Here is a 20,392-nt window from a genome sequence, read left to right on the forward strand (position 1 = left end):
AATACTTAATTGATGCAATAAAATGCAAATAGTTATTTAAAAATGATACAGTGAGATTTTCTGCAGATTCTGACTTACATGCAAACTTGCAAAATTGGCAATGTATCACATACTTATATTATAAATACTTATACCCCGATATAATATACTATACCTGTATAAAAGCTGCCTGTGTCCCTCCTTTATATAAGACTCTATAGCTGTATATAAGCTGCATGTAACCCCCCTCTATATAACACACTATAGCCGTATATAACACACTATAGCCGTATAAAAGATGCCTGGGCCTCTCCCTGGAGTCAAGAAAGGAAAAAGCATTCATCTGTGAGAAGTTAAACAAGGGATTTATAGCTCAAAAACTAGGACCCACACAGGCTTTGGACCAGGCCTGGGGCACGTCACAGCTATTACAGCTCTGCACCCCACAGCTGGGAACTGCAGCACAAAAAGGATACACAAAGAATGAGAAAATGTAAGAGTTAGAGACCTGAAAACAAAAGGACTACAGCTCCAGAAAGCTACAAAGTAAGTGCGCATTGGGAAACCTTCTCTAACCTAAACCCAGCGTATCTGTAGGTTTATGCCCCCATCTTGGAAGTGTTACGATATCTCTGCAAATAGAGATCTGCTTTTTTTTCTTTTAAAGGGGTTGTCCAGCGAAAATCTTTTTCTTTTAAATCAACTGATATCAGAAAATTATACATATTTGTATATTACTTCTATAAAAAAGTTTCAAGTCTTCCCGTACTTATTAGCTGCTGTTTGTCCTGCAGGATATGTTGTTGTTTTTTTTCAGTCTGACACAGTGCTCTCTGCTGACATCTCTGGCCAAGACAGGAACTGTCCAGAGCAGGAGAAGTTTTCTATGGGGATTCATAGAAAACAGAGTTCCTGTCTCGGCCAGAGATGTCAGCAGAGAGCACTGTGTCAGTCTGAAAATAAAACATTTCCTGCAGGACATATAGTAGCTGATAAGTATGGGAAGACTTGGGACTTTTTAATAGAAGTAAGTTACAAATCTATGTAACTTTCTCATTTCACTTGATTTAAAAGAAAAAGATTTTCGCTGGACAAACCACTCAAAGTGACCCAAGGCTTCTGGCTCTTATTGCACACTACTATCAAGGGAAGGAGACATATACACAGATTGCCAGGGTGGACTAGTACTACCATGATTTTAGTGCTTAGGGTGTGTGGGAGATCTGGTGGAAGGACACTAGCCATCATGACCACTCCAACCTTCATCATAATCCATAACTCTCATCATCTCACCAATCCCCAGCAACCTTCTGGTCTACACATTGCCTCTGGCTGGTGCATATATTATGTATTATAGCTATAAATGAGCTGCCTCTCCCCTGCCCCGTCCCTGCTCTCTATATTATACATATGGGCCATGCATGAGCTGACTGTGCACCCCATCCCTGCTCTCTATATTATACATATGGGCCATGCAGAAGCTGACTGTGCACCCCATCCCTGCTCTCTATATTATACATATGGGCCATGCAGGAGCTGACTGTGTACCCCATCCCTGCTCTCTATATCATACATATGGGCCATGCAGGAGCTGACTGTGCACCCCATCCCTGCTCTCTATATTATACATATGGGCCATGCAGGAGCTGACTGTGCACCCCATCCCTGCCCTCTATATTATACATATGGGCCATGCAGCAGCTGACTGTGCACCCCATCCCTGCTCTCTATATTATACATATGGGCCATGCATGAGCTGACTGTGCACCCCATCCCTGCTCTCTATATTATACATATGGGCCATGCAGAAGCTGACTGTGCACCCCATCCCTGCTCTCTATATTATACATATGGGCCATGCAGGAGCTGACTGTGCACCCCATCCCTGCTCTCTATATTATACATATGGGCCATGCAGGAGCTGACTGTGCACCCCATCCCTGCTCTCTATATTATACATATGGGCCATGCAGGAGCTGACTGTGCACCCCATCCCTGCTCTCTATATCAGTGATTTTCAACCTTTTTTCAGCCGCGGCACACTTTTTATACTTAAAAAATCCCGGGGCACACCACCAACCAAAATGGCACAAAATGACACTAAAACAGTACATATTATACATATAGTTAATAATATAGATTCTAAATGTATTTATACTCACTCAGTGTGAAACCTGGGCCTGTTTTCTTCTCCCCCCTGTGCTTCTCTCCACCATACTTCTTCCCCCCCCTACTTCTCTCCTGTGCTTCTCTCCACCATACTTCCCCCCTCTGCTTCTCTCCTGTGCTTCTCTCCACCATACTTCTCCCCCATGCTTCTCTCCACCATACTTCTCCCCCCTGCTTCTCTCCTGTGCTTCTCTCCACCATACTTCTCCCCCCTGCTTCTCTCCTGTGCTTCTCTCCCCCATGCTTCTCTCCTGTGCTTCTCTCCACCATACTTCTCCCCCGTTTCTCTCCTGTGCTTCTCTCCCCCATGCTTCTATCCTGTGCTTCTCTCCACCATACTTCTCCCCCCTGCTTCTCTCCACCATACTTCTCCCCCCTGCTTCTCTCCTGTGCTTCTCTCCACCATACTTCTCCCCCATGCTTCTCTCCTGTGCTTCTCTCCCCCATGCTTCTCTCCTGTGCTTCTCTCCACCATGCTTCTCTCCTGTGCTTCTCTCCACCATACTTCTCCCCCCTGCTTCTCTCCCCCCTATGCTTCTCTCCTGTGCTTCTCTCCACCATACTTCTCCCCCCTGCTTCTCTCCCCCATGCTTCTCTCCTGTGCTTCTCTCCACCATACTTCTCCCCCCTGCTTCTCTCCTGTGCTTCTCTCCACTATACTTCTCCCCCCTGCTTCTCTCCTGTGCTTCGCTCCCCCATGCTTCTCTCCTGTGCTTCTCTCCACCATACTTCTCCCCCTGCTTCTCTCCTGTGCTTCTCTCCACCATACTTCTCCCCCTGCTTCTCTCCCCCATGCTTCTCTCCTGTGCTTCTCTCCCCCATGCTTCTCTCCTGTGCTTCTCTCCACCATGCTTCTCTCCTGTGCTTCTCTCCACCATACTTCTCCCCCCTGCTTCTCTCCCCCATACTTCTCTCCTGTGCTTCTCTCCACCATTATTCTCCCCCCTGCTTCTCTCCTGTGCTTCTCTCCACCATACTTCTCTCCCCCCTGCTTCTCTCCACCAAACTTCTCTCCCCCCTGCTTCTCTCTGCTGTTTCTCTCCCCCATCCCCAGGTTTCTCTCCCCCCCTTCCTCCTCACCTCCTCCGAGATGGTCGCCGCTGCTGTCTGCCTCACCTACTGGCCGCCCGTAGGGCCCGGACGTGCTCCTCCAATCAGCGGAGACCGGGAGCGTGGTGCACTGCGGCGGGCCGTAGCGCTCAAGTTGATTAGATGCGTGCATCACGGCCCACGCAACCGCCCACATTATAATCCGCCACTAATCGCTGCGCATTGCCGGGGAAGAAAACACAGGGGCACCATAGTTTAAGGAACTTTCCCCGCGGCACACCCGACCATGTGTCGCGGCACACTGGTTGAAAATCACTGCTCTATATTATACATATGGGCCATGCAGGAGCTGACTGTGCACCCCATCCCTGCTCTCTATATTATACATATGGGCCATGCAGCAGCTGACTGTGCACCCCATCCCTGCTCTCTATATTATACATATGGGCCACGCATGAGCTGACTGTGCACCCCATCCCTGCTCTCTATATTATACATATGGGCCATGCAGGAGCTGACTGTGCACCCCATCCCTGCTCTCTATATTATACATATGGGCCATGCAGGAGCTGACTGTGCACCCCATCCCTGCTCTCTATATTATACATATGGGCCATGCATGAGCTGACTGTGCACCCCATCCCTGCTCTCTATATTATACATATGGGCCATGCAGGAGCTGACTGTGCACCCCATCCCTGCTCTCTATATTATACATATGGGCCATGCAGGAGCTGACTGTGCACCCCATCCCTGCTCTCTATATCATACATATGGGCCATGCAGGAGCTGACTGTGCACCCCATCCCTGATCTCTGTATACGTTGCCTGTGTTCCCTATGCTGCGTGGCTGAAGAGTGCACAGCCACCCCCGGGAGCAGCAGATGTTCCTGTCTGGACACCATAAGTTCCTTCAGAGAATAATAAAGGAGTACAAAGCAGGAGAGAATCCTGAGCCTTTTCCCACCCATATTTCTAACATGCCTGTAGTGTCCCTGGTTACTCTTTTCTCTGCTGTGGTTGTAGGTTTAAGTGGTGGGAGAGGTGCAGGTGGCAATGATAAGGGCTGGACTAGCTGTAGGATGGGGCGACAGGGTAACTCCAATGTTATGCTGCAATGTTTTCCTGCTAGAATCACAATGATAGAGAAAAATACACAGAAAATTAGTCAGAGTGGCACTGCTGTCCCATCCTAGGATCTCCTGGGAAATTGGAATATGGCTAATACTGACAGAGACAAAATCTAAAGTGACCGATGGATAACTGGTCAGCATGTAATCCCTTTGGCTGCTGTGCTACACACATACATAAAAGATCGCACTTAGCCAGGAGCATAAAAATAAATGCATGTTCAGTATATCACCAATTAAACCCCACCTTATCAATGTTACAGGGGTACTCCAGAGATTTTTTTTAATAAACTGGTGTCAGAAAGCTATACATATTTGTAAATGACTTAAGATTTAAAAAAAAAAAAAAAAAAAAACTCAAGTCTTCCAGTACTAATCAGCTGCTGTATGCCCTGCAGGAAGTGGTGCATTCTTTCCAGCCACAGTGCTCTCCGCTGCCACCTCTGTCCATATCAGGAACTGCCCAGAGTAGTAACAAATCCCCATGGAAAACTTCTGCTCTGTTATGGTGGTTTTACATCGTACGTGTAAACGCAGCAAACGATTAAGCGACGAGCGAGAAATCGTTCATTTTGATCTTTCAACAAGTTCTCAAATTGTCGTTGATCGTTGGCCAAAAATTTGCAGATCGTTCCGTGTAAACAGTCTTTCAACGATTTCACCTATGTGTGAGCTAGGATTAAGCGATCGCATAAAGATTTTTCCGTACGATGTATCGTTCCGTCTAAACGCTGATCGTTATAAAAAAAAACATTGTTCATTCAAAATCGTTAATCGTGCAATTGGGCGAATTATCGCTCCGTGTAAAACCACCATTAGACGTAGAACCATCATAAGATATACTATAGTAGGAAAAAGTACAGGAAGCCATGTCTAGTATCATCTTATATAGAGGGTTATGAAAAGTTCCCTAAGTTTCTGATACTCTTGATCAATCACAATGGGCAGATCGGGGGTGTAGGGGATTCCCCTATACATAGGCATATAAATGCATATCACTGCTCTTCCCTAAATGTACACGGATAGGTAATATGATAAGTGCGGCATAAGGATGTAGTGTCCTGTCCATATGGGCAATGAGGTGAAAAACACCAGATTTGTCCTTTCCCACAGATTTTTCTCACGCTTCTGTTGACCATGTTACTCTTTCCCCCCCTTTTCCTAGATGAGATGGAGGGGATAGTGGTGGGAGAGGTACAGGTGGGAGTGATAGACCTAATAGGCACATATTATCTGTGAGAGATATGAGAATATACTCTGTTACATGTTGTCCCTGTGCAATCAGGCCATGGACTGTGTACATCCATAGATCTACATCTACAACCTTCATATTATTACATAGTGACAGCACATTCATAGTCCCCCACCAAACTCATTTATAAAACTTGTCTAAGGGTATAAACCCACACACCGTATATGCAGCGTATTTACTGCTGCGATACGCAGCAAACTCGCAGCAGATGAGATCTAAATAACTGAACACAGTATCAAATCTGTACCAACAAATCTGCTGCGTATTTGTTGCGTATCTGCTGCGTATACGGTGTGTGGGTTTATACCCTTAAAGTTAAAAAAAAATAAATAAATAAATAGCTATTGTCATATAAAACCCTTTAAAAAGTGGGAGATTTATCAAACATGGAGTAAAGTGAAACTACCTCAGTTGCCCCTAGCAACCAATCAGATTCTATCTTTCATTCCTCACAGACTCTTTGGAAAATGAAAGGTGGAATCTGATTGGTTGCTAGGGGCAACTGAGCCAGTTTCACTTTACACCATGTTTGATAAATCTCCACCTTTAAGTCTAAAGTTAGATTTGCCAAGCCATGGTCAGGGCATGGCAATAGCAATAATGCATAATGAAATGTATGGTTAGTATCTGTTTTCTTTTGCTAGTGGCGGTACAACACAATTGTGTCATTTCTTGTTGAGCCGAAGGCTTGGAATAACTTCACTGCAGGTGAACAAGTTATGGGGACAAAGGTCTGGGTCAGTAAACCTTATTTTAGGCTACGAAAGCACTTTAGGTGTTTTTTTTCCCACCACGTTTACTCTACATCAGGGGTAGGGAACCTTGGCTCTCCAGCTGTTGCAAAACTATAACTCCCATCATGCCTGGACAGGCCCATTCCGACTGAGAGAAGCAACTGAGCACTATTAGCGCTCATTTGCTCCTCGTTCCCTGCTCGCTGCCGCCGCTATTCCACGCGTCGGCAGCGAACGGGTGAGTCCGGGGGGGGGGGGGGAGCAGACGGCAGCAGATCGCTGCTATATGAGTCGTTTGTCTTCCAACATGTTTGAAAGACAAACAATGCAATGATGAGCCAACATGAACGATGTCGGCTGATCGTTGCCTTCTATGTCACAGGACGATTGTCGTCTATAACGGCCGAATACGACCGATAATCGTTCCGTGGAATAGGGCCTTAAGAAAAGCCAAAATTCTAGCTGTTATAAACTAATTCTACACATTTGCAAAGTCCATTACACACCACAAAGGTGTAACGTCAGCCTTCTTAAACAGGGATTTAGACGGTACTGAATTACTACTATTGCTTCTTATCTGCAGAATAAACAGTAGTGACATTTTCAGGCAGGAGTGGCTGACTATCTAATATGTAATATGTATGGGGACCTCCCGAAGGATCGGACATATTGGATTTCATTTGTCCAACCCTCTTGTTTTCAGGGAGATAAGCTGCCACCGCAGCTGTCTGTCGGCGGCTTACCTTTCTGCCTTCATCCGAACATTCATATAGGGAGGATGGTGGATCGGGTGAGATAGCTGTTGGTTGAATGAAAAGTAAGACAACGTTAACAATTTTCACCTCTGACCATCATGGGCATCCAGTGTATAAGGGACGATTATCATTCTGTGTAATAGCAGACAACGATTAAATGACCATCGAGAAATCGTTGGTCGTTTGATAGAATTCGGACCTATTTTTATTGTTTGATCGTTTGCAAATCGTTCACACATCGTTCGGTGTAATAAGAAGTCATAGCTGAAACGTATGCAATAGCGATGACAAAAAGGTCGCAAGAACGATCATAAGTAACGATCATCGTTCTGTGAAATTGGGCGAACAATTGCCATAGCGATCCTTTATCGTTAGTCGTCAATAAATCGATTGGTGTAATAGTACCCTAAGAATTACCATGTAAACCAATCAAGGGGATGCCAACAATCTTAGAGCCAACTGGCATACCAGTTGCTGAAAAGATACCACTGATTAGATAAAATACACCTGCTATCCCTAAAGGCCCTATAACATGGAGCGATTATCGCTCAAAACCCGCTAAAACGATCGATTGTTAGCGATAATCGTTCCCTGTAATAGGTGTAAAAGAGCGAACAACAAATGTGAAATTGTTATATTGTCATTTAAAATTATGTTTCAGCATGTAAAAAAAAAAAAACGCTGTTCTTCCAAAGATTATCGCTAATCGGTTTGTGATGTAATCAGTGTAATTTAAAAAACTTTAAACAGATCAATGAAAAACACGGACACGGATGCAATCACAGATGGTTTTTCACGGATCACCATCCGTGACCTTCCATGATAATCAATTGACCTTGAAAATCCATCTTGGATATAATCGTTTTTTGAATCGAGTCCAATTGTTCAGCATTTGATTACTGGTGGCTAAAGAAGTTGCATGCAGCCATAAGGCTACCTGGAAAGCCATAAGCTGTATCCCTGTTTTTCCGCACTCTTTAGGGCTGCATCCAACTTCTTCAGCCACCGATATTCAAATGCAGAACGATCGGACTCCAGCATGCTCGAATTCTCATGTCTCAAAGTGCTGCGGAATCTGTTGGCCCTATATAAAAAAAATTATTATTATTCTCCGCCACCTTTGAAGTGGATACATTTCTAAATCCTCTTAATAGTTTCCGCAGAAGAATTTTTAACCTTAAAGGGGTTGTCCAGCAAAAGAAAAAAATCTTTCAAATCAACTGGTGTCAGAAAGTTGTATAGATTTGTATATTACTTCTATTTAAAAATCTCAAGTCTTCCCAAACTTATCAGCTGCTGTATGTCCTGCAGGAAATGCTGTTTTATTTACGTTCAGACACAGTGCTGTCTGCTGACATCTCTGTCCGAGACAGGAACTGTCCACAGCAGTAGTAAATCCCCATAGAAAACTTCTCCTGCTCTGGACAGTTCCTGTCTCGGCCAGAGATGTCAGCAGAGAGCACTGTGTCTGAACGTAAATAAAACAGCACTTCCTGCAGGACATACAGCAGCTGATAAGTATGGGAAGACTTGAAATTTTTAAATAGAAGTAAATTACAAATCTATATAACTTTCTGACACCAGTTGATGTGAAAGAATTTTTTTTAAACAATATTTGGAGACTAGAGCATGCTCAAGTCCGATTGTTTGGCATTCGATTACCAGTGGCTGAAGAAGTTGGATGCAGCCGTAGTGAATCCTGGAAAACATGATACGGCCTATGGCCTGTGACTGTACCCATGTTTTTCCAGGCAGCCATCCAAATTCTGCATAGGCCGGCAGTGTCACGCTGCTAACATCACTACTGATGATAGTGATTGTGGTCATCGAGATGATGAAGTCATAAACTAAAGAAATTGACACCAATTTCTTCAGCCAGCGGTATTCAAATGCTGAATGATCGGACTTAAATATACTGGAGTTACGCTCATCTCTATTGGACACTTTCTGGACAGACCTTGTATTACTTTGAATTTATGTGTTTTGTGATGTCATCAGAGATATCACATGGTGCACCCTCCATCTCTTTCTCGCCTCTCCCTACTTGCCTATTCTATGGAACTATAAGCTGAGCTAATAGGATGTCACACACTGTACAAAAGGGGACTTGCCTGGTACTGGCAGGCTTCTCTGAACGATATTTCTAGGAATCGAGAGATGTTTGTTTATGCTGAGTCCATCCTTCAGCAGTCAGGCAACAACATCATGCCTCCTAATACTGTCACAACAAAATCTGTTCCATCGAGCGGTGACGGCAAACAGAGAGCAAAGGCACACATGTATATGTGACACGCCAGAGACATTCTGCTGCCGATCATGGGCTCTTCCTCTTAGCCGTGACCTCGGATAACTGCACACCATCCAAGGACAATATGGCAGCAAGCTGTGTCTCCATATGAGAGAACACACTATACATTGAGGCCTCTTGGACAGTGTCAAGGATTCCTCTGTGCAGTCTATTGGAGTGAATTGCTCTTTTTGAGTAATATACATCCGGTCCATCATTCATATAGTGTATTGAACATGTTGATAATGTTTTGTTTATTGGCTGGAAATATATATCGGTTGTACATGGGCCATGTGGACAATGCAGGCATTAAAATATATATATTTTTTAAAGTGAAAAATTCTGCACCATCTGCAAAATCATTGTAAACAAGCAGTTGAACTTTGCGAATCTTTGTGCTCGCAGTCAGCTTCACACACAGTCATCCTGAACCACAAGAAAAACAATAACAATCTATATTATGGGTTCAAGAAAAGGATCGGGTGCAGCAACGTCTTATCACCTAACCCCAGTCCTCCACAGCTGTCTGTGTGACCACCCGGGAGTGGAAGTGAGGACCATTGTTATCAGTAACTGAAAGAGACATAACAGGCAATGTATGTTGTGGTAAGGATCTGTCAAGACCCAGAACCATGTGGGCAAGAAAAAACAGCAGCAACCCGGACAGTGAAGGTTAATTGTCATCTTCATTACAATAGACGCTTAGGGTAATCTATGTAAGTAGTAATGGTACAAAATCAATCTGAAAGATGCAACATGGACCAAATGTATAAAAGTTTTTATGTCTGGTACTAGTACAATTTTCTATGTGTATGCCCTTTGAGGGCAACTCTCATGATGGCGGACCCAGTGCTTGCCACCAGTATTAATGCCTGGTAACCAGAGGTTGTTTTTCTGTAAAAAGCTGGTACCTTTAAAGGAGTTCTCTGAGAGTAGAAAACGGATGACCTATAATTCCCTTATTTATATAGCAATAACTTATTCCACAGAAGTCCGGCGTTTGCTAAAAGCCATCAGCAGGCAGGGGCAGGGGGGAAATTGATTTCAAGTGACAACTTACCTCTCCCTGTGCCCGAGGTAAGCGGCCACCAGGCTCTGGGATCTCCGGGGTGTCAACGTCACGATTCGGCTGATGGAATGGCTGCTCAGCCAATTAGTGACTGGGGCGGGACACCGCTCCAGACACTGATTGTCCGAGCAGCCAGTCCAACCGCGGGCATGAGGAGTGGTAAGTGCGTGCTTGAAATAAATTTCCCTCTTTCCTCTGTAGGCCACCGTCTTATTTCAAACGCTGGACTTCTCCTTTAAGATGTTGTCCTTGGTGAAATTTGGAGCCAGGACCCCAGTGCTGGCATACAACCACCTGTCCTTATAGGCCAGGCATGTCCAAACTTTTTTCGAAGAGTGCCAAATTTGATGAAGTGAACATGTGCGAGGGCCGACCATTTTACATGCTACATGCTATATGCTTTATAACACAGGCAGATAATAGCAAGCTGGATACCTGGGGGGCCGTAAAAGTTCGGAACGCGGGCCGCAAATGGCCCTCCGGCCAGACTTTGGACATGCCTGTTATAGGCCAACAGTGTGTGATCCGTTGAGGTCCGACTTCTGGGACATCTGCCGTAACTGCTCATGTGAATGCAGGGGATTTGTGTGGTATGGAAAAGATGGCACTGCATGTGCTGGTACCCTTGTAAAATAGGACAATTGGGAAAAAGTTAGATGTATGCTCACTGTTACTTGTTGTGCTGTGGAAACAACACCATTGTTGGCATATAGGAATCCTCACCCACCCACACCTACCCTTAGGGTCCTATTTCCACAAAGAGATTTTTCGACAATTAACGATAAACAATCTCAAATGACCGCTATGGCGAACAACCTGAACTTGTTTGTCCAATTACAGGGAATGATGATTGTTACTTATGATCATTCTTGCGGTCGTCCTGTCGTTGCCACTGCGTTAGATGCTACTGCGAACCACGTGTTTTTACACCGAACGATGCGCAAACGATTTGCAAACAAATTCATGGGATAGGGCATAACAAACTGATTATGGATCCAATGACCAACATCTCTCGGGTAATGATTTATTCATACATGACTCCCAGTACGTTTCAGTGAATATTTTTTTTTTTTATTGCAATAAAGTCCATTTTAACTTCATCTTGGTGAAAACCGCCGTTCTATTTTAACATCTCAGAAAAATGTGCAATACCTGCCAAAGGGGCATATTTTACTAGTGGTGGATTTAGAAGAAATTGTCTGTCAGCTGGGTATACAACAGTTTTCCAAGCATAGCATTTTAAATTTTGTCATTTTTTGCCATTAAATTAAATATTCTGCAATGTTGCTTATTGAAACATTTAAAAATAGATGATCTTATTAAATGGATTCCAGAGAATAACAGCGAAACTGGATTACATCTACAGAACATGGTAGAATATTTTATTAAATGAAATATTAATAAGCTGTATATGGCATAATCAGTTGCCTATATATATATATATATATATATATATATATATATATATATATATAATAAATTCCAGTTTCTAAACTAAAATTATTGCTTGCTAGCATCATTTTGTTAGCAGACCCTATTCATTTCAGTATGATGCAGAATAGAAGGAAACGTGATTTACTACAGCCCTTTACTTCCCCCCTGCTGTTGCCAGCTGATAGCGCAGATTAGCTAGAGTAATATATCTAAAATAGTTTGAATGCCATATCCAAACTTGGGATTACAAACTGTCTTCAATTCTTTACAGGTATCTTTCTAATTTATAAAAGTCCTGTGATTACAGCAGCCTCAGCACTAATTTAAATAAATATGTAGTAATGGAAGAGTGGAAGGGATGAGGAGTGAGACTGTATCTTTAACATGACAAATTAACTGGCAGATATATCAAAGGTTAATGCAGCTGTAGCATTATTTAGCTAGCAGGCCATATTCATTTCAGTATGATGCAGAATAAAAAGGGATGAGATTTACTACAGCCCTTTACTTCCCCCCTGCTGTTGTCAGCTGATGGAGCAGATAGATTAGCCAGATTAATATATCTAAAATAGTTTGAATGAGATACCCAAACTGGGAATTACAAACTGTCTTCATGTCTTTACAGGTATCTTGCTAACTTATAAAAGTCCTGTGATTACAGCAGCCTCAGCACTAAGTCAAGTAGTAATGGAAGAGTGGAAAGGATGAGAAGTGAGACTGTATCTTGAAAATGGCAGATTGTTTACTGGCAGATTTATCAAGGGTTAAAGCAGCTGTAGTTTTAGCTTTAGTTCTCAACTTAGATGGTCTCTTCCACTACACCTAAATACTTCCCACATAGTCAGCGCTTCACCTGGCAGGTATGACAAGCATTTTGCTTCTGTTACAGTGTATACTGGTATATGCAGGATAAAGCTTGCCACTTCTATCTGACTGCGATCGCAGGGAATTCAGGGTCAATCACAAAACAGTTATGGCTGAGAACAGAAGCTAAAGGCTGGGAATTAAGACAAGAGTTTGTGAAGGATACAGGAAACATCTGGCAAGAAAGAAGCAAGACTGGAACAAGAAGGGAAAGAGGAATCTCTAAGTGGCCATGAGAATCGTTCAAATTAAAGAAAGGACTCGTTCTCTGCACAGGAAGGATGACTGGGATGCACTTGTAGAGATGAATCCACCGGCTAGTATAGAATTTTCATTTTGTATTTCCATTGTCGTTTAATAGGCATGACAAAGGACGGATTTTTGCCCCAGCAGACCCGGTGGTGAGCCGACAAACCAGCATGTATAGCCTTAAAAATCCATGATAGCGGGCTGTGTATATCCCCATGTTAACATAATGGGGAGATTTATCAAACTGGTGTAAAGTAGAATTGTTTTAGTTGCCCCTAGCAACCAATCAGATTCCACCTTTCATTTTTAAAATAATCTGTGAGGAATGAAAAGTGGAATCTGATTGGTTGCTAGGGGCAACTAAGACAATTCTTCTTAACACCAGTTTGATAAATCTCCCCCAATATGTTCAACAATCAGTAATCATAATGAAGGGCCGTACAATCGATCCAGCAATCACTCTGCACTGACAATAATTTCCACAAAAAGGCAGGTAATCTACATGCAGTGCACAAGGCTCACTCACATGATGCTTGGACATCTTTAAGAGTATATTAAAGGGAACCTGTCACCCCCCGTGCTGAGGTGACAGGCTCCCGACCCCCCGCTACAGCCCCTTATACTCACCTGATCCCGCCGGGTCCCGCTTCTGGATCCGGTCGGGTCACGGAGATCTCAGCCGCTGCAGCCTGGCGCGCGCACTGAGAGATGAGTCCAACGCTCATAGAGAATGACGGAGCGCTGGACTCTGCGTCATTCTCTATGAGCGTTGGACTCATCTCTCAGCGCGCGCCAGGCTGCAGTGGCTGAGATCTCCGTGACCCGACCGGATCCAGAAGCGGGACCCGGCGGGATCAGGTGAGTATAGGGGGCTGTAGCGGGGGGTCGGGAGCCGGGGGGTGACAGGTTCCCTTTAATGCACCTTCCTGTGCACTGAAACTAAAAAACCCTCCATACTCACCCCCACCCATCTCCTCTGCTGGTGCTGTGGAGTTGTCCTTCTAATCTGTCATGCTCCTACCAATTAAGTTTTGACAATCAGCCGACATCGATCATGTTCATGATTGTTGCATCGTTTGTCTTTCAAGCATGCTGAAAAACAAACGACTGGGATAGCAGCGATCTGCTGCCATTGCTCCGTGGAATAGGAGCGGTGGCAGCAGACCGCCACTATCTTCTATGGGCTGCCCGGATGAATTAGTGATCACCTGGGTAGCCTGTTGGGGGATCTTTAGATCGTCTGGGCAGCCCATAGGAGATATCGCTGCTCCTATTACACAGAGCCACAGCAGCAGATTGTTGTTGTCTTAGGGTGGTATTACACGGGCCGAGCAGGGCCCGATAATACCTGTAAACGAGCAGCGATCTGCTAGATCGTTGCTCGTTTACTGGACCTATTACACGGCCCGATAATCGTTTGACAAGAGCTGCAAGGACATCGTTACCGATGTCCTTGCAGCCCTTGCTAAACTGGCATACATTACCCATCCACGTTCCAGGGCTGCTCCTGCCGTCTGCTTCTCCCGGGGGTCCCGCGCGCTCTCTAGTGTCACAGCAGCCTGTCAGCTGGTAGGCCGCTCAGCCAATCATAGGCCGGGACCGCCGCGGCCTGTGATTGGCTGAGCGGCCTATCAGCTGACAGGCCGCTGTGACGCTAGAGCGCGCGCGGGACGCAAGGAGAAGCGGACGGCAGGAGCAGCCCTGGAACGTGGATGGGTAATGTATATCGTTAGTCGCCGGCCACGCACCGCTATTACACGCAGCGGTGCGCGGTCGGCGCCCGACGAAAATAGGTTCTAAATTATATCAACGATCAGCCGATGATCGTTGTCATCGGCTGATCGTTGCATTTATTACACGGAGCGATAATCGGCCGAATCGAGCCAATTCGGCCGATTATCGTTCCGTGTAATACCACCCTTAGTCATTTCTCTTTTAACATTTTGAAAGATAACAACAGACAACGATCAGCCAACATTGTTCATGTCGGCTGATGGTTGCCTTCTATTACATAAAGCGATTGTCGCCCGTAATGGCCGATAATCAGCCAAATACATCCGATAATCGCTTTGTGTAGCAGGGCCTTTAGCCTTTTGCTTGGCTGAGTGGGCACAAGACATCTTTAGAATGAGGAAGAAGAAGACTGCAGTGGGGACTGGAAGACCTGACAATAGCAGCAGCCATGGAGAATGGTGGAGGTGGAAGTGAGTAAGCAGGCTTTTTTTTTTTTTTTTTTGTGCACAGGAAGGTAAACAAAAGAATAATTTCTTTAAACCTTTTAATGGTGCTCAAATGTATAGCGACAGGTTCCCTTTACCATCCTGCTTAAGCTTTATACGTGCAAGCATTGTAAAGTATTTACAATTATATTGCTACATTCCTTATACATTTGAAGAAAGTAGCAGTCAGAGGATACATGTACAGCCCTCACTTGGTGTATGCAGTCCACAGTCATGTTTAAAGGTTTTTCCAAGACTGTAATACTACCGGCTTATACTTATGACACACACACACAATCAGATGATTCATGACACCATTGAGTTGCAGCGATTTCTTTGTTTACCAGGTGAGCTCCAGAAGGTTTGTAGTGGCTGTGCTTACTGTTTCTGGTCAAGTAAATAGTACAGTTGCAGTACCAGATATAACCACTATGAAATGTATGGAGCTGTGATCAATAAACAGCCCTAGTGGGAGTGTCAGAAATCGCACCCTCACCTATCTAAAATCCCCAAAAGCTCCTATGTTGGGTGCTGCGCGTACAAGCAAGGCATGAGTTTGGTTAATATCCAGTTACAGGTGAGAGCAATCCATCATGGTCATTTATAAAGCGTTCTCTACTGTAACACGATTAACTGTCAAAGCAATAGATTAGAATAAATCCTGCGCACATATGTTCACCGTGACTGTTCCTTTATTCAAATTAAGTATGTACCTAACGTGGATACGATAATGAGACCAGATTAAAGCTGGAGATTGCTTTCAGGTATAAAAGATATTAAAAAAAAAAAATCTGTATGACAACCGGTTATGGAAAATCATTTATCATCAGGAAAGAAAGAAAAAAAATCTTGGTTTATGAATGAATGTACAGTATTAATATAGAAATACACACAGACCTTCTTTCAAACATTAAAAAAAATTTGGATTTTGGATTCCTCTACCAGCAAGAGGAGAGCAGGGCTACAAGAGAATTGTGTAATACCTCGTTTCTCCTGCGGAGGTGCTGCTGTGAAATTGAACACATGCAGGTAACAGCTGATCGCTGGCGGTCCCAGCAGAGGAACTTTATTTGGTCAGTTTATTATCAGAGACTCGTTTTATGAAATATCTCTTAAAGGGGTTACCCAGCGTTAGAAAAACTTTCTTTCTTCAACACCACTCTGGGACTTTTGGGAATGGGACTTTTTTAGGCAGTGCATATATATATATATATATATATATATATATATATATATATATATACATGCACAGCCATTCCTGCAACCTTCTGATAAACCAAGCACTGAACTTATGTCGTTGTCGCTGTATTGCTGATCTGTAGAAGTCATCAGCTGCCTAGTCAATGCTATGGACTTTTGTACCTTTAATGTTTATGTTTCTCTGTGAAAAGGTCACCACCTGGTAACGTCTGATGTTCTGTTATATATAGCGTATATACACTTGTTTTATAGGAGACTCCGCCATAAACACACGCACACACAGGATCAGTTTTGATGCTGCGATTGGAAGGCGTCCAGGTGTACAAGAGTCACATTCAAAGCCCCTACAGGGTTCACCATCCAGAAAGGCAGGGGTGACTCTGAGGTAGCAGGTGGCATTATGTGCGCTGGCCAGATCTGGATGGCTGAAGCGCACCACAAACATAGAGAGCTCCTCAGCCGGTGTTACCTGATATGTAAATCAGGAAACACTGAGAGGCTTTTACTTAGCTACTGATACGTGTTAATTATAGTAAAGCAGATAATCTTTGCACAGCAGGTGTGTAGTAGAGGTCACCGGCTCTTTAAAGTCAGCTCTGTAAACTAAGATCAGAATGCCATCACACAAGCCGCCGGCCACATAGCTATGGAGACGCACCGAGGCTTTGTTTTCCATGGCCGGTCTGTGACCTACAGCCACAATCACTGGGTGTGATGGAGGAGAATGACGTGTGGGCGACCAATGCTCAGGACCTACACAATCACCTGCAAAACCATTCCCCAATATTAGTGGTTCGATTGTAGAGATGAGCGAACCGGGTTCGGGTTCGAGTCGACCCGAACCCGAACGTTCGGTATTTCATTAGCCGTGGCTGCTGAACTTGGATAAAGCTCTAAGGTTGTCTGGAAAACATGGATACAGCCAATGACTATATCCATGATTTCCACATAGCCTTAGGGCTTTATCCAACTTCAGCAGCCATCGCTAATCAAATGCCAAAGTTCGGGTTCGGATCGACTCGAGCATGCTCAAAGTTCGCTCATCTCTATTCGATTGCAATTTTTTTTTTTTTTCATAATCAGAAATGTATGTATTGTGGAGGCACCCACAGAAAAGCCACTGGGGATGGTACAGCCCCATACAAATAAAGTTGAATCCTTAAAGGGATATTTCACCCAATAAAGTAGCAGTTCCCAAATTTTTTTTATCTCCCCCCCCCCCTCCAATGCACGCATAGGTGATCGGTATCCCACGGCGCGGCTTCGTTACGATCCTGCTGCGCTGTTCAAATCCAGCGCACGCTCACGTCTCCTGCTCCTGTGACACCCCCTTCTGTGATTGAAGGCCGGAAGTCACGCTTTCCAATGGATTCTCTATGGGTAAGCACGACTTCTGGCCTTCAATCACAGGGGACAGAAGAGGGGTCACAGGAGAAGGTGACGTGACGCGGTGTGCGCTGGATTTGAATGGCGCCACGGGAACAAAATGAAGCCGCGCTGCGGGACACAGATCACCTTTGGTGAGTATACATGCCAGCGCACAGTGGGAGGGGGAGGGGGCAGATAAAAAAAATGTGTGAACTGCTACTTTAATACCTCAATGTTTGGCCAATCAGACCCTTCGGCACTACCACACTGACCAGCTGATTGTCTGGATGTGGGGCGGGGTGATATAGGTGTGTGCTATGTGGAGGTGCTCCTCATATAAACCTACTTGGTAGTACGTATACATAAAATGGTAGAAAAAACAGATTGAGGGCACTCACCACTTCCACGTGCACTTTCTTTATTCCATTTGTGGCATACAAAAATTTTAGCAGGTAAAATTCATATCGACACGGACACCAGACACTTGTCTGTGATTGCAGTCACAGTCGTTTCACGCGCATGAGTGCTTCATCAGACTGCATGCAATACGGCTGTGACTGCAATCACTGACGAGTGTCTGGCGTCCGTGCCGATATAAATTTTACCTGCTAATATTTTTGTATGCCACAAATGGAATAAAGAAAGTGCACATGGAAGTGGTGAGTGCCCTCAATCTGTTTTTTCTACCATTCTATGTATACGTACTACCAAGTAGGTTTATATGAGGAGCACCTCCACATAGCACACACCTATATCACCCCGCCCTGCATCCAGAAGATCAGTTGGTCAGTGTGGTAGTGCCGGTGAATTCCTTCTACATAGTTGTTTCTAGAATAAACGAGATTGCAGCTATTTGTCTACAGTACATTGTTCTATCCGTAGCTTCATTGTGCGCTTCAGCTGGTTGGATGCAGTAGATAAAGCCGAGTGGTTGAGTCCATATGGGGGGAGCCCAGGCCAGCCTATGTCTCTAATATGTTGTGACAATTCACTGATACCTCCCGCTGTGTTTCCTCCCAACCATTCATCAGGCTTCTTCTCCAGAGCCGGAGACTCCAGCGGCAGCGGCTCTGCTTCCTCCAGAGCTGTGTAGGGTCCTGAACCACTACTATTACTGGATCAATTTGTTACACTTTAAAGACACTCAATGTCATCCTATAGTGCCAGCATGAGATAAATGGAACAAGATTAACCTCACACAGAGCGGAGGGGAAGAACGCAGACTCCTGCCTGCTTTCACTTCTCAAGACCTTGAAGTGGAAATGCTTGCTCTATTACTCAGCGAGCGAGCTGTCTGTCTTTAAACAGCTCCACGGCCACCTTTATTTACCCATAACACAGGGCCGGGGCCTGGCATTCCTCCTCCGGGTAAAGGCTCCTTATTATCTCTGTTTATACAATGAGAACCAAATATATCTGTTTATTTCCAAATATGACTGTGCTATGAGGAAGCCGCACACAAGGGGAGGAGAAACCCGTATAGCCAGACCACCAGATAACAAACAAACAAGTAACAGGTAACAAACAAACAAGAAATACAACATAGTTATCATATAGAGGTATATAATAACTGGTATATAGATATAGGGATAGTCCTATGTTCGGAAAAACTCAATACTATATCCCAGTTATATTGCAAATGTCATACACAGGACAAAGGTTATTGGCCGACAGGTTTCATGGCTTAGTAACAACCCTTACTCATGGTTAGATTTATGAATATTACCTATTTTCTTGTAATTTGCAGTGACGTCCTGGTCCCTTAGTACAGATGAGACGGATTTGCTGCTAGAACAATAATCATGTAAAAGAGAATGATACGCTGATATACAGTATAATATCATGTCATATATACCGTCATATACAATAGAACAGAATGCTGTTATATATCTGATATATAATATATAACTCCTCCATATAATTTCTCCTAGATGCCAGCTCTCTGTATTACATGATATATGTACTATATCCTGTATCATAGGGTTCTATAGAAAATAAATATTATATATATATATATATATATATATGCTGTGCATCCCTGCCATAAAGTAACCTGTGACTCTTCAGCTGCTGCAAAACAACAGTTTTACAACAGCTGTAGAGCCTAAGGTCCAGTATCAGTGCCGTAAAGCATATAAAATCATGTCAGGGCATTCTGGGAGTTGTAGTTTGGCAACAGCTGGACACCCACAGGTTCATAAACAGCTGCATAGCGCACACTATATCATGTAAGGGCATGCTGGGAGTTGTAGTGCTGTAACAGCCGGAGACACTGCCGTAAAGCATATAAAATCATGTCAGGGCATTCTGGGAGTTGTAGTTTGGCAACAGCTGGACACCCACAGGTTCATAAACAGCTGCATAGCATACACTATATCATGTAAGGGCATGCTGGGAGTTGTAGTGCTGTAACAGCTGGAGCCACTGCCGTAAAGCACATAACACCATGTCCTATGAATATAGTCATACATGAGGTAATGTAGACAGTGCTCCACCTGATGAGGAGACAGCTCACTGCCGCCGCCGCCCGCGCTCTGTGCACTGACAGTGTGACACCGACTATTTACTAGCACAGCTGTGATGACACAGGCCACGCCCACCGGTGCCACTCATTGGTTTAGAATGCGGAAGAA

The sequence above is a fragment of the Dendropsophus ebraccatus genome, chromosome 6 (genome assembly GCF_027789765.1).
Source record: "Dendropsophus ebraccatus isolate aDenEbr1 chromosome 6, aDenEbr1.pat, whole genome shotgun sequence".
Classification (NCBI taxonomy): domain Eukaryota; kingdom Metazoa; phylum Chordata; class Amphibia; order Anura; family Hylidae; genus Dendropsophus; species Dendropsophus ebraccatus.